Below are 12438 nucleotides of genomic sequence, written 5' to 3'. Positions count from 1 at the left end.
GAATGCGAGCAACAAACCAGTGAACTGAGCGCAGGACCCCAGTTGAAGAAATCAGAGAAAGGACTAAAAGAGCTTGAAGGGACTTGAGACCCCATATGAACAACACCACCAACCAACCAGAGCTTCCAGGGACTAAACCACAGCAGGACTTAATGGCCAACATCAGCTCTAACCATGATTCTACTTCTACATCAAACAGATTCCATGAATCATAACCTTTTAGTACAGATTTTAACTTCCTACAAAGGAATGGTTCAACAAGAGGAACCTTTACACAGAACAGCTGACTCGGACCTGCCTCTGTATATCAGCTGGCCTCTTAAATCACAGCTCCACCTGCCTCTAGAGTTCTGGCATTAAAGGTGCACACCACCACACTAGGCCAAGTCTCGTTGTTAAATCAAGCTACTACTTTGTTTAATTCCGTTTTTTGAAGGTGGAGTTGGTATGAAAATAAACTACTGTATTTATTTGATAATACATCAATTCTGATGGGCTTGCTTTTAAACTATCCAATACATTACAGACTCTGCTTAATCCGAAAGGTTATGGTTTCAGGAAAATGTTCAGGCTGATGGCCTCTCATCAACCTGTGTTTTCACGTTCAGCTCTTTTGAGTATTAAAAGCAAGCTAAAACAGACAGGTTATGTAAGTGTTTTATGCATACACTGCATACAAACAAACGCACACACACACACACACACACACACACACACACACACACACAAACCAGAATGGTCCTTCTGTGTCCCAGTTAAAAATAAGTTCTGACTTGGGTCATGACTGTAAAATCTCCCCAGTGTTTAAGAAAAGCTGTTCTTCAAGCCGAGGAAATACAACATGGTGTCAAGTACTCTACTGTTACAGGAAGCAACTACAGAGAGCTCTCACTCGCTCAAAGGAGTCAGTGCCTTTTGACGCAGAACGAAAACCAAAAATCTCCCAACTACTGCCAATGCTTTCAAAACTAGCATATCAGACGTGATTTTCATCAGGATGCTATTTGATCCACACTAGTAATTCAAAACCCAAGATCCAGATCATTCATATATATATATATATATATATATATATATATGTATGTATATATATTATATACATATATATATAATATTGTGTATTTATATATGCAAACAATTATTGTACTTCATTTCGGTACAAGAATGCCAAATCAGCCACTCCTCATAGAAGGCGATGACAATCTGAGGCCACTTCATATTCGCCTCCTTTGCTTATCAGCAGCATCTCTCTTCTTCGATTTGCTCTCATCGGATTCACTATCAGATAAAGATTTCCTTTTTGGACAATCGTTTTCTTTACCAGCTTTTCGAGAATGAAGAAGTGCTTCAATTAATTCTGGACAATCTAAATTTTCTCCTGGTACCCAAGTATTATCGGCATCTGTAAACCCCTTCCACTTCACGAAATAGTTCACTACACAATGGTTCAGTACTTTTTCTACCACAAATTCTTCAGGCTCAGCCTCTTCAGCTCTTTTACTCTTTCCATTCTGTTTTTTTTTCCCATTTTTTGCAATGTAGTTTTATTGGAGGCCATTTTTAAAATTTAATCGGAGACTTGAAGCGCGCTCAGATGCTCAGGGCCGCGGATTCTGCAGAGTTTCCCGCCTGTGTGCTTCAGCTCAGACACATCCTAGAGGAGGGGTTCCTCTGACATTTTTTTTTTTTTTTGGTTCTTTTTTTTCGGAGCTGGGGACCGAACCCTCCTCTGACATTTTTAAAGTCTATTTTTAGGGTTGGGTATTTAACTCAGTCGTAGGGCACATGCCTAGCAAGCACAAGGCCCTGGGTTCGATCCTTAGCTCTGGGGAAGGAAAAAAAAAGACAGAATAAAAGTTGTAAAGTCGGGCTGGAAGGATGGCTTAGTGGTTAAGAGCACTGACTGCTCTTCCAGAGGTTCTGAGTTCAAATCCCAGCAACGACATGGTGTCTCACAGCCATCTGTAGTGAGATCTGATGCCCTCTTCTGGTGTGTCTGAAGACAGCTACAGTGTACTTATATATAAGAAATACATCTTTTTTAAAAAGTTGTAAAGTCTATTTCTGTTTGTTGGTTTGGTTTGGGATGGGTTTTTTAAGGTTGCTTTGTTGTTTTGGTTTCTGTTGGTTTGTTACGCACATGGTCTCACTGTGTATCCCTGCTGTCCTGAAATCACTGGCTCCTGAGCTCCTGAGCTCCTGAGCTCCTGATTTTGATTGCCTGGCAAGAGCTCTACCACTGAGTTAAATCCCCAACCCCCAAAAGCCTACAGCACCCGGTATCCCAGGTGGTCTCCCATCCACGTACTAAGCATGCCCGACCCTGCTTAGCTTCCGAGATCAGACGAGATCGGGCGCGTTCAGGGTGGTATGGCTGTAGGCTCTTCTGACATTTTTTTAAAGGAATATAAAACTATTCATTGACACAGCCAGAATACGGCAGATACATAGGTGAATGGGAGCAACAAACCAGTGAACTGAGCGCAGGACCCCAGTTGAAGAAATCAGAGAAAGGACTAAAAGAGCTTGAAGGGACTTGAGACCCCATATGAACAACACCACCAACCAACCAGAGCTTCCAGGGACTAAACCACAGCAGGACTTAATGGCCAACCTCAGCTCTAACCATGATTCTACTTCCACATCAAACAGATTCCATGAATCATAACCTTTTAGTACAGATTTTAACTTCCTACAAAGGAATGGTTCAACCAGAGGAACCTTTACACAGAACAGCTGACTCGGACCTGCCTCTGTAGATCAGCTGGCCTCTTAAATCACAGCTCCACCTGCCTCTAGAGTTCTGGCATTAAAGGTGCACACCACCACACTAGGCCAAGTCTTGTTGTTAAATCAAGCTACTACTTTGTTTAATTCCGTTTTCTGAAGGTGGAGTTGGTATGAAAATAAACTACTGTATTTATTTGATAATACATCAATTCTGATGGGCTTGCTTTTAAACTATCCAATACATTACAGAATCTGCTTAATCTGAAAGGTTATGGTTTCAGGAAAATGTTCAGGCTGATGGCCTCTCATCAACCTGTGTTTTCACGTTCAGCTCTTTTGAGTATTAAAAGCAAGCTAAAACAGACAGGTTATGTAAGTGTTTTATGCATACACTGCATACAAAGAAACGCACACACACACACACACACACACACACACACACACACACACACAAACCAGAATGGTCCTTCTGTGTCCCAGTTAAAAATAAGTTCTGACTTGGGTCATGACTGTAAAATCTCCCCAGTGTTTAAGAAAAGCTGTTCTTCAAGCCGAGGAAATACAACATGGTGTCAAGTACTCTACTGTTACAGGAAGCAACTACAGAGAGCTCTCACTCGCTCAAAGGAGTCAGTGCCTTTTGACGCAGAACGAAAACCAAAAATCTCCCAACTACTGCCAATGCTTTCAAAACTAGCATATCAGACGTGATTTTCATCAGGATGCTATTTGATCCACACTAGTAATTCAAAACCCAAGATCCAGATCATTCATATATATATATATATATATATATATATATATATATATATATATTATATACATATATATATATAATATTGTGTATTTATATATGCAAACAATTATTGTACTTCATTTCGGTACAAGAATGCCAAATCAGCCACTCCTCATAGAAGGCGATGACAATCTGAGGCCACTTCATATTCGCCTCCTATGCTTATCAGCAGCATCTCTCTTCTTCGATTTGCTCTCATCGGATTCACTATCAGATAAAGATTTCCTTTTTGGACAATCGTTTTCTTTACCAGCTTTTCGAGAATGAAGAAGTGCTTCAATTAATTCTGGACAATCTAAATTTTCTCCTGGTACCCAAGTATTATCGGCATCTGTAAACCCCTTCCACTTCACGAAATAGTTCACTACACAATGGTTCAGTACTTTTTCTACCACAAATTCTTCAGGCTCAGCCTCTTCAGCTCTTTTACTCTTTCCATTCTGTTTTTTTTTCCCATTTTTTGCAATGTAGTTTTATTGGAGGCCATTTTTAAAATTTAATCGGAGACTTGAAGCGCGCTCAGATGCTCAGGGCCGCGGATTCTGCAGAGTTTCCCGCCTGTGTGCTTCAGCTCAGCCACATCCTAGAGGAGGGGTTCCTCTGACATTTTTTTTTTTTGGTTCTTTTTTTTCGGAGCTGGGGACCGAACCCTCCTCTGACATTTTTAAAGTCAATTTTTAGGGTTGGGTATTTAACTCAGTCGTAGGGCACATGCCTAGCAAGCACAAGGCCCTGGGTTCGATCCTTGGCTCTGGGTAAGGAAAAAAAAGACAGAATAAAAGATGTAAAGTCGGGCTGGAAGGATGGCTTAGTGGTTAAGAGCACTGACTGCTCTTCCAGAGGTTCTGAGTTCAAATCCCAGCAACGACATGGTGTCTCACAGCCATCTGTAGTGAGATCTGATGCCCTCTTCTGGTGTGTCTGAAGACAGCTACAGTGTACTTATATATAAGAAATACATCTTTTTAAAAAAGTTGTAAAGTCTATTTCTGTTTGTTGGTTTGGTTTGGTTTGGTTTGGGATGGGTTTTTTAAGGTTGCTTTGTTGTTTTGGTTTCTGTTGGTTTGTTACGCACATGGTCTCACTGTGTATCCCTGCCGTCCTGAAATCACTGGCTCCTGAGCTCCTGAGCTCCTGAGCTCCTGAGCTCCTGAGCTCCTGAGCTCCTGAGCTCCTGAGCTCCTGAGCTCCTGAGCTCCTGAGCTCCTGAGCTCCTGAGCTCCTGAGCTCCTGAGCTCCTGAGCTCCTGAGCTCCTGAGCTCCTGAGCTCCTGAGCTCCTGAGCTCCTGAGCTCCTGAGCTCCTGAGCTCCTGAGCTCCTGAGCTCCTGAGCTCCTGAGCTCCTGAGCTCCTGAGCTCCTGAGCTCCTGAGCTCCTGAGCTCCTGAGCTCCTGAGCTCCTGAGCTCCTGAGCTCCTGAGCTCCTGAGCTCCTGAGCTCCTGAGCTCCTGAGCTCCTGAGCTCCTGAGCTCCTGAGCTCCTGAGCTCCTGAGCTCCTGAGCTCCTGAGCTCCTGAGCTCCTGAGCTCCTGAGCTCCTGAGCTCCTGAGCTCCTGAGCTCCTGAGCTCCTGAGCTCCTGAGCTCCTGAGCTCCTGAGCTCCTGAGCTCCTGAGCTCCTGAGCTCCTGAGCTCCTGAGCTCCTGAGCTCCTGAGCTCCTGAGCTCCTGAGCTCCTGAGCTCCTGAGCTCCTGAGCTCCTGAGCTCCTGAGCTCCTGAGCTCCTGAGCTCCTGAGCTCCTGAGCTCCTGAGCTCCTGAGCTCCTGAGCTCCTGAGCTCCTGAGCTCCTGAGCTCCTGAGCTCCTGAGCTCCTGAGCTCCTGAGCTCCTGAGCTCCTGAGCTCCTGAGCTCCTGAGCTCCTGAGCTCCTGAGCTCCTGAGCTCCTGAGCTCCTGAGCTCCTGAGCTCCTGAGCTCCTGAGCTCCTGAGCTCCTGAGCTCCTGAGCTCCTGAGCTCCTGAGCTCCTGAGCTCCTGAGCTCCTGAGCTCCTGAGCTCCTGAGCTCCTGAGCTCCTGAGCTCCTGAGCTCCTGAGCTCCTGAGCTCCTGAGCTCCTGAGCTCCTGAGCTCCTGAGCTCCTGAGCTCCTGAGCTCCTGAGCTCCTGAGCTCCTGAGCTCCTGAGCTCCTGAGCTCCTGAGCTCCTGAGCTCCTGAGCTCCTGAGCTCCTGAGCTCCTGAGCTCCTGAGCTCCTGAGCTCCTGAGCTCCTGAGCTCCTGAGCTCCTGAGCTCCTGAGCTCCTGAGCTCCTGAGCTCCTGAGCTCCTGAGCTCCTGAGCTCCTGAGCTCCTGAGCTCCTGAGCTCCTGAGCTCCTGAGCTCCTGAGCTCCTGAGCTCCTGAGCTCCTGAGCTCCTGAGCTCCTGAGCTCCTGAGCTCCTGAGCTCCTGAGCTCCTGAGCTCCTGAGCTCCTGAGCTCCTGAGCTCCTGAGCTCCTGAGCTCCTGAGCTCCTGAGCTCCTGAGCTCCTGAGCTCCTGAGCTCCTGAGCTCCTGAGCTCCTGAGCTCCTGAGCTCCTGAGCTCCTGAGCTCCTGAGCTCCTGAGCTCCTGAGCTCCTGAGCTCCTGAGCTCCTGAGCTCCTGAGCTCCTGAGCTCCTGAGCTCCTGAGCTCCTGAGCTCCTGAGCTCCTGAGCTCCTGAGCTCCTGAGCTCCTGAGCTCCTGAGCTCCTGAGCTCCTGAGCTCCTGAGCTCCTGAGCTCCTGAGCTCCTGAGCTCCTGAGCTCCTGAGCTCCTGAGCTCCTGAGCTCCTGAGCTCCTGAGCTCCTGAGCTCCTGAGCTCCTGAGCTCCTGAGCTCCTGAGCTCCTGAGCTCCTGAGCTCCTGAGCTCCTGAGCTCCTGAGCTCCTGAGCTCCTGAGCTCCTGAGCTCCTGAGCTCCTGAGCTCCTGAGCTCCTGAGCTCCTGATTTTGATTGCCTGGCAAGAGCTCTACCACTGAGTTAAATCCCCAACCCCCAAAAGCCTACAGCACCCGGTATCCCAGGTGGTCTCCCATCCACGTACTAAGCATGCCCGACCCTGCTTAGCTTCCGAGATCAGACGAGATCGGGCGCGTTCAGGGTGGTATGGCTGTAGGCTCTTCTGACATTTTTTTAAAGGAATATAAAACTATTCATTGACACAGCCAGAATACGGCAGATACATAGGTGAATGCGAGCAACAAACCAGTGAACTGAGCGCAGGACCCCAGTTGAAGAAATCAGAGAAAGGACTAAAAGAGCTTGAAGGGCCTTGAGACCCCATATGAACAACACCTCCAACCAACCAGAGCTTCCAGGGACTAAACCACAGCAGGACTTAATGGCCAACCTCAGCTCTAACCATGATTCTACTTCCACATCAAACAGATTCCATGAATCATAACCTTTTAGTACAGATTTTAACTTCCTACAAAGGAATGGTTCAACCAGAGGAACCTTTACACAGAACAGCTGACTCGGACCTGCCTCTGTAGATCAGCTGGCCTCTTAAATCACAGCTCCACCTGCCTCTAGAGTTCTGGCATTAAAGGTGCACACCACCACACTAGGCCAAGTCTTGTTGTTAAATCAAGCTACTACTTTGTTTAATTCCGTTTTCTGAAGGTGGAGTTGGTATGAAAATAAACTACTGTATTTATTTGATAATACATCAATTCTGATGGGCTTGCTTTTAAACTATCCAATACATTACAGACTCTGCTTAATCTGAAAGGTTATGGTTTCAGGAAAATGTTCAGGCTGATGGCCTCTCATCAACCTGTGTTTTCACGTTCAGCTCTTTTGAGTATTAAAATCAAGCTAAAACAGACAGGTTATGTAAGTGTTTTATGCATACACTGCATACAAAGAAACGCACACACACACACACACACACACACACACACACACACAAACCAGAATGGTCCTTCTGTGTCCCAGTTAAAAATAAGTTCTGACTTGGGTCATGACTGTAAAATCTCCCCAGTGTTTAAGAAAATCTGTTCTTCAAGCCGAGGAAATACAACATGGTGTCAAGTACTCTACTGTTACAGGAAGCAACTACAGAGAGCTCTCACTCGCTCAAAGGAGTCAGTGCCTTTTGACGCAGAACGAAAACCAAAAATCTCCCAACTACTGCCAATGCTTTCAAAACTAGCATATCAGACGTGATTTTCATCAGGATGCTATTTGATCCACACTAGTAATTCAAAACCCAAAATCCAGATCATTCATATATATATATATATATATATATATATATATATATATATATATATGTATGTATATATATTATATACATATATATATAATATTGTGTATTTATATATGCAAACAATTATTGTACTTCATTTCGGTACAAGAATGCCAAATCAGCCACTCCTCATAGAAGGCGATGACAATCTGAGGCCACTTCATATTCGCCTCCTTTGCTTATCAGCAGCATCTCTCTTCTTCGATTTGCTCTCATCGGATTCACTATCAGATAAAGATTTCCTTTTTGGACAATCGTTTTCTTTACCAGCTTTTCGAGAATGAAGAAGTGCTTCAATTAATTCTGGACAATCTAAATTTTCTCCTGGTACCCAAGTATTATCGGCATCTGTAAACCCCTTCCACTTCACGAAATAGTTCACTACACAATGGTTCAGTACTTTTTCTACCACAAATTCTTCAGGCTCAGCCTATTCAGCTCTTTTACTCTTTCCATTCTGTTTTTTTTTTCCCATTTTTTGCCCTGTAGTTTTATTGGAGGCCATTTTTAAAATTTAATCGGAGACTTGAAGCGTGCTCAGATGCTCAGGGCCGCGGATTCTGCAGAGTTTCCCGCCTGTGTGCTTCAGCTCAGCCACATCCTAGAGGAGGGGTTCCTCTGACATTTTTTTTTTTTTGGTTCTTTTTTTTCGGAGCTGGGGACCGAACCCTCCTCTGACATTTTTAAAGTCTATTTTTAGGGTTGGGTATTTAACTCAGTCGTAGGGCACATGCCTAGCAAGCACAAGGCCCTGGGTTCGATCCTTAGCTCTGGGGAAGGAAAAAAAAAGACAGAATAAAAGTTGTAAAGTCGGGCTGGAAGGATGGCTTAGTGGTTAAGAGCACTGACTGCTCTTCCAGAGGTTCTGAGTTCAAATCCCAGCAACGACATGGTGTCTCACAGCCATCTGTAGTGAGATCTGATGCCCTCTTCTGGTGTGTCTGAAGACAGCTACAGTGTACTTATATATAAGAAATACATCTTTTTAAAAAAGTTGTAAAGTCTATTTCTGTTTGTTGGTTTGGTTTGGTTTGGTTTGGGATGGGTTTTTTAAGGTTGCTTTGTTGTTTTGGTTTCTGTTGGTTTGTTACGCACATGGTCTCACTGTGTATCCCTGCTGTCCTGAAATCACTGGCTCCTGAGCTCCTGAGCTCCTGAGCTCCTGATTTTGATTGCCTGGCAAGAGCTCTACCACTGAGTTAAATCCCCAACCCCCAAAAGCCTACAGCACCCGGTATCCCAGGTGGTCTCCCATCCACGTACTAAGCATGCCCGACCCTGCTTAGCTTCCGAGACCAGACGAGATCGGGCGCGTTCAGGGTGGTATGGCTGTAGGCTCTTCTGACATTTTTTTAAAGGAATATAAAACTATTCATTGACACAGCCAGAATACGGCAGATACATAGGTGAATGCGAGCAACAAACCAGTGAACTGAGCGCAGGACCCCAGTTGAAGAAATCAGAGAAAGGACTAAAAGAGCTTGAAGGGACTTGAGACCCCATATGAACAACAACACCAACCAACCAGAGCTTCCAGGCACTAAACCACAGCAGGACTTAATGGCCAACCTCAGCTCTAACCATGATTCTACTTCCACATCAAACAGATTCCATGAATCATAACCTTTTAGTACAGATTTTAACTTCCTACAAAGGAATGGTTCAACCAGAGGAACCTTTACACAGAACAGCTGACTCGGACCTGCCTCTGTAGATCAGCTGGCCTCTTAAATCACAGCTCCACCTGCCTCTAGAGTTCTGGCATTAAAGGTGCACACCACCACACTAGGCCAAGTCTTGTTGTTAAATCAAGCTACTACTTTGTTTAATTCCGTTTTCTGAAGGTGGAGTTGGTATGAAAATAAACTACTGTATTTATTTGATAATACATCAATTCTGATGGGCTTGCTTTTAAACTATCCAATACATTACAGACTCTGCTTAATCTGAAAGGTTATGGTTTCAGGAAAATGTTCAGGCTGATGGCCTCTCATCAACCTGTGTTTTCACGTTCAGCTCTTTTGAGTATTAAAATCAAGCTAAAACAGACAGGTTATGTAAGTGTTTTATGCATACACTGCATACAAAGAAACGCACACACACACACACACACACACACACACACACACAAACCAGAATGGTCCTTCTGTGTCCCAGTTAAAAATAAGTTCTGACTTGGGTCATGACTGTAAAATCTCCCCAGTGTTTAAGAAAATCTGTTCTTCAAGCCGAGGAAATACAACATGGTGTCAAGTACTCTACTGTTACAGGAAGCAACTACAGAGAGCTCTCACTCGCTCAAAGGAGTCAGTGCCTTTTGACGCAGAACGAAAACCAAAAATCTCCCAACTACTGCCAATGCTTTCAAAACTAGCATATCAGACGTGATTTTCATCAGGATGCTATTTGATCCACACTAGTAATTCAAAACCCAAAATCCAGATCATTCATATATATATATATATATATATATATATATATATATATATATGTATGTATATATATTATATACATATATATATAATATTGTGTATTTATATATGCAAACAATTATTGTACTTCATTTCGGTACAAGAATGCCAAATCAGCCACTCCTCATAGAAGGCGATGACAATCTGAGGCCACTTCATATTCGCCTCCTTTGCTTATCAGCAGCATCTCTCTTCTTCGATTTGCTCTCATCGGATTCACTATCAGATAAAGATTTCCTTTTTGGACAATCGTTTTCTTTACCAGCTTTTCGAGAATGAAGAAGTGCTTCAATTAATTCTGGACAATCTAAATTTTCTCCTGGTACCCAAGTATTATCGGCATCTGTAAACCCCTTCCACTTCACGAAATAGTTCACTACACAATGGTTCAGTACTTTTTCTACCACAAATTCTTCAGGCTCAGCCTATTCAGCTCTTTTACTCTTTCCATTCTGTTTTTTTTTTCCCATTTTTTGCCCTGTAGTTTTATTGGAGGCCATTTTTAAAATTTAATCGGAGACTTGAAGCGTGCTCAGATGCTCAGGGCCGCGGATTCTGCAGAGTTTCCCGCCTGTGTGCTTCAGCTCAGCCACATCCTAGAGGAGGGGTTCCTCTGACATTTTTTTTTTTTTGGTTCTTTTTTTTCGGAGCTGGGGACCGAACCCTCCTCTGACATTTTTAAAGTCTATTTTTAGGGTTGGGTATTTAACTCAGTCGTAGGGCACATGCCTAGCAAGCACAAGGCCCTGGGTTCGATCCTTAGCTCTGGGGAAGGAAAAAAAAAGACAGAATAAAAGTTGTAAAGTCGGGCTGGAAGGATGGCTTAGTGGTTAAGAGCACTGACTGCTCTTCCAGAGGTTCTGAGTTCAAATCCCAGCAACGACATGGTGTCTCACAGCCATCTGTAGTGAGATCTGATGCCCTCTTCTGGTGTGTCTGAAGACAGCTACAGTGTACTTATATATAAGAAATACATCTTTTTAAAAAAGTTGTAAAGTCTATTTCTGTTTGTTGGTTTGGTTTGGTTTGGTTTGGGATGGGTTTTTTAAGGTTGCTTTGTTGTTTTGGTTTCTGTTGGTTTGTTACGCACATGGTCTCACTGTGTATCCCTGCTGTCCTGAAATCACTGGCTCCTGAGCTCCTGAGCTCCTGAGCTCCTGATTTTGATTGCCTGGCAAGAGCTCTACCACTGAGTTAAATCCCCAACCCCCAAAAGCCTACAGCACCCGGTATCCCAGGTGGTCTCCCATCCACGTACTAAGCATGCCCGACCCTGCTTAGCTTCCGAGACCAGACGAGATCGGGCGCGTTCAGGGTGGTATGGCTGTAGGCTCTTCTGACATTTTTTTAAAGGAATATAAAACTATTCATTGACACAGCCAGAATACGGCAGATACATAGGTGAATGCGAGCAACAAACCAGTGAACTGAGCGCAGGACCCCAGTTGAAGAAATCAGAGAAAGGACTAAAAGAGCTTGAAGGGACTTGAGACCCCATATGAACAACACCACCAACCAACCAGAGCTTCCAGGGACTAAACCACAGCAGGACTTAATGGCCAACATCAGCTCTAACCATGATTCTACTTCTACATCAAACAGATTCCATGAATCATAACCTTTTAGTACAGATTTTAACTTCCTACAAAGGAATGGTTCAACAAGAGGAACCTTTACACAGAACAGCTGACTCGGACCTGCCTCTGTATATCAGCTGGCCTCTTAAATCACAGCTCCACCTGCCTCTAGAGTTCTGGCATTAAAGGTGCACACCACCACACTAGGCCAAGTCTCGTTGTTAAATCAAGCTACTACTTTGTTTAATTCCGTTTTTTGAAGGTGGAGTTGGTATGAAAATAAACTACTGTATTTATTTGATAATACATCAATTCTGATGGGCTTGCTTTTAAACTATCCAATACATTACAGACTCTGCTTAATCCGAAAGGTTATGGTTTCAGGAAAATGTTCAGGCTGATGGCCTCTCATCAACCTGTGTTTTCACGTTCAGCTCTTTTGAGTATTAAAAGCAAGCTAAAACAGACAGGTTATGTAAGTGTTTTATGCATACACTGCATACAAACAAACGCACACACACACACACACACACACACACACACACACACACACAAACCAGAATGGTCCTTCTGTGTCCCAGTTAAAAATAAGTTCTGACTTGGGTCATGACTGTAAAATCTCCCCAGTGTTTAAGAAAAGCTGTTCTTCAAGCCGAGGAAATACAACA

General features: G+C 44.3%; 2 non-coding genes and 2 pseudogenes across 2 annotated transcripts; all 4 read right to left on the bottom strand.

Moving 5' to 3' along the window:
* Window positions 1-2264: 2264 nt before the first annotated feature.
* On the bottom strand, window positions 2265-2382 carry LOC134481430 (5S ribosomal RNA). The gene has a single exon (XR_010056867.1). It is a non-coding gene; the product is annotated as a 5S ribosomal RNA (ribosomal RNA).
* A 4087-nt stretch (window positions 2383-6469) lies between these two features.
* LOC134481429 (5S ribosomal RNA) lies at window positions 6470-6587 on the bottom strand. Its single transcript, XR_010056866.1, has one exon. It is a non-coding gene; the product is annotated as a 5S ribosomal RNA (ribosomal RNA).
* A 2354-nt stretch (window positions 6588-8941) lies between these two features.
* Window positions 8942-9059, bottom strand: LOC134481373 (5S ribosomal RNA; annotated as a pseudogene).
* Window positions 9060-11407: 2348 nt separating this feature from the next.
* Window positions 11408-11525, bottom strand: LOC134481372 (5S ribosomal RNA; annotated as a pseudogene).
* Window positions 11526-12438: the final 913 nt, after the last annotated feature.

Source organism: Rattus norvegicus, chromosome 12, assembly GCF_036323735.1.
Source record: "Rattus norvegicus strain BN/NHsdMcwi chromosome 12, GRCr8, whole genome shotgun sequence".
Lineage (NCBI taxonomy): Eukaryota > Metazoa > Chordata > Mammalia > Rodentia > Muridae > Rattus > Rattus norvegicus.
Note: the sequence above shows the minus strand (reverse complement) of the source record. Positions and strands in the feature narration are given on the sequence as shown.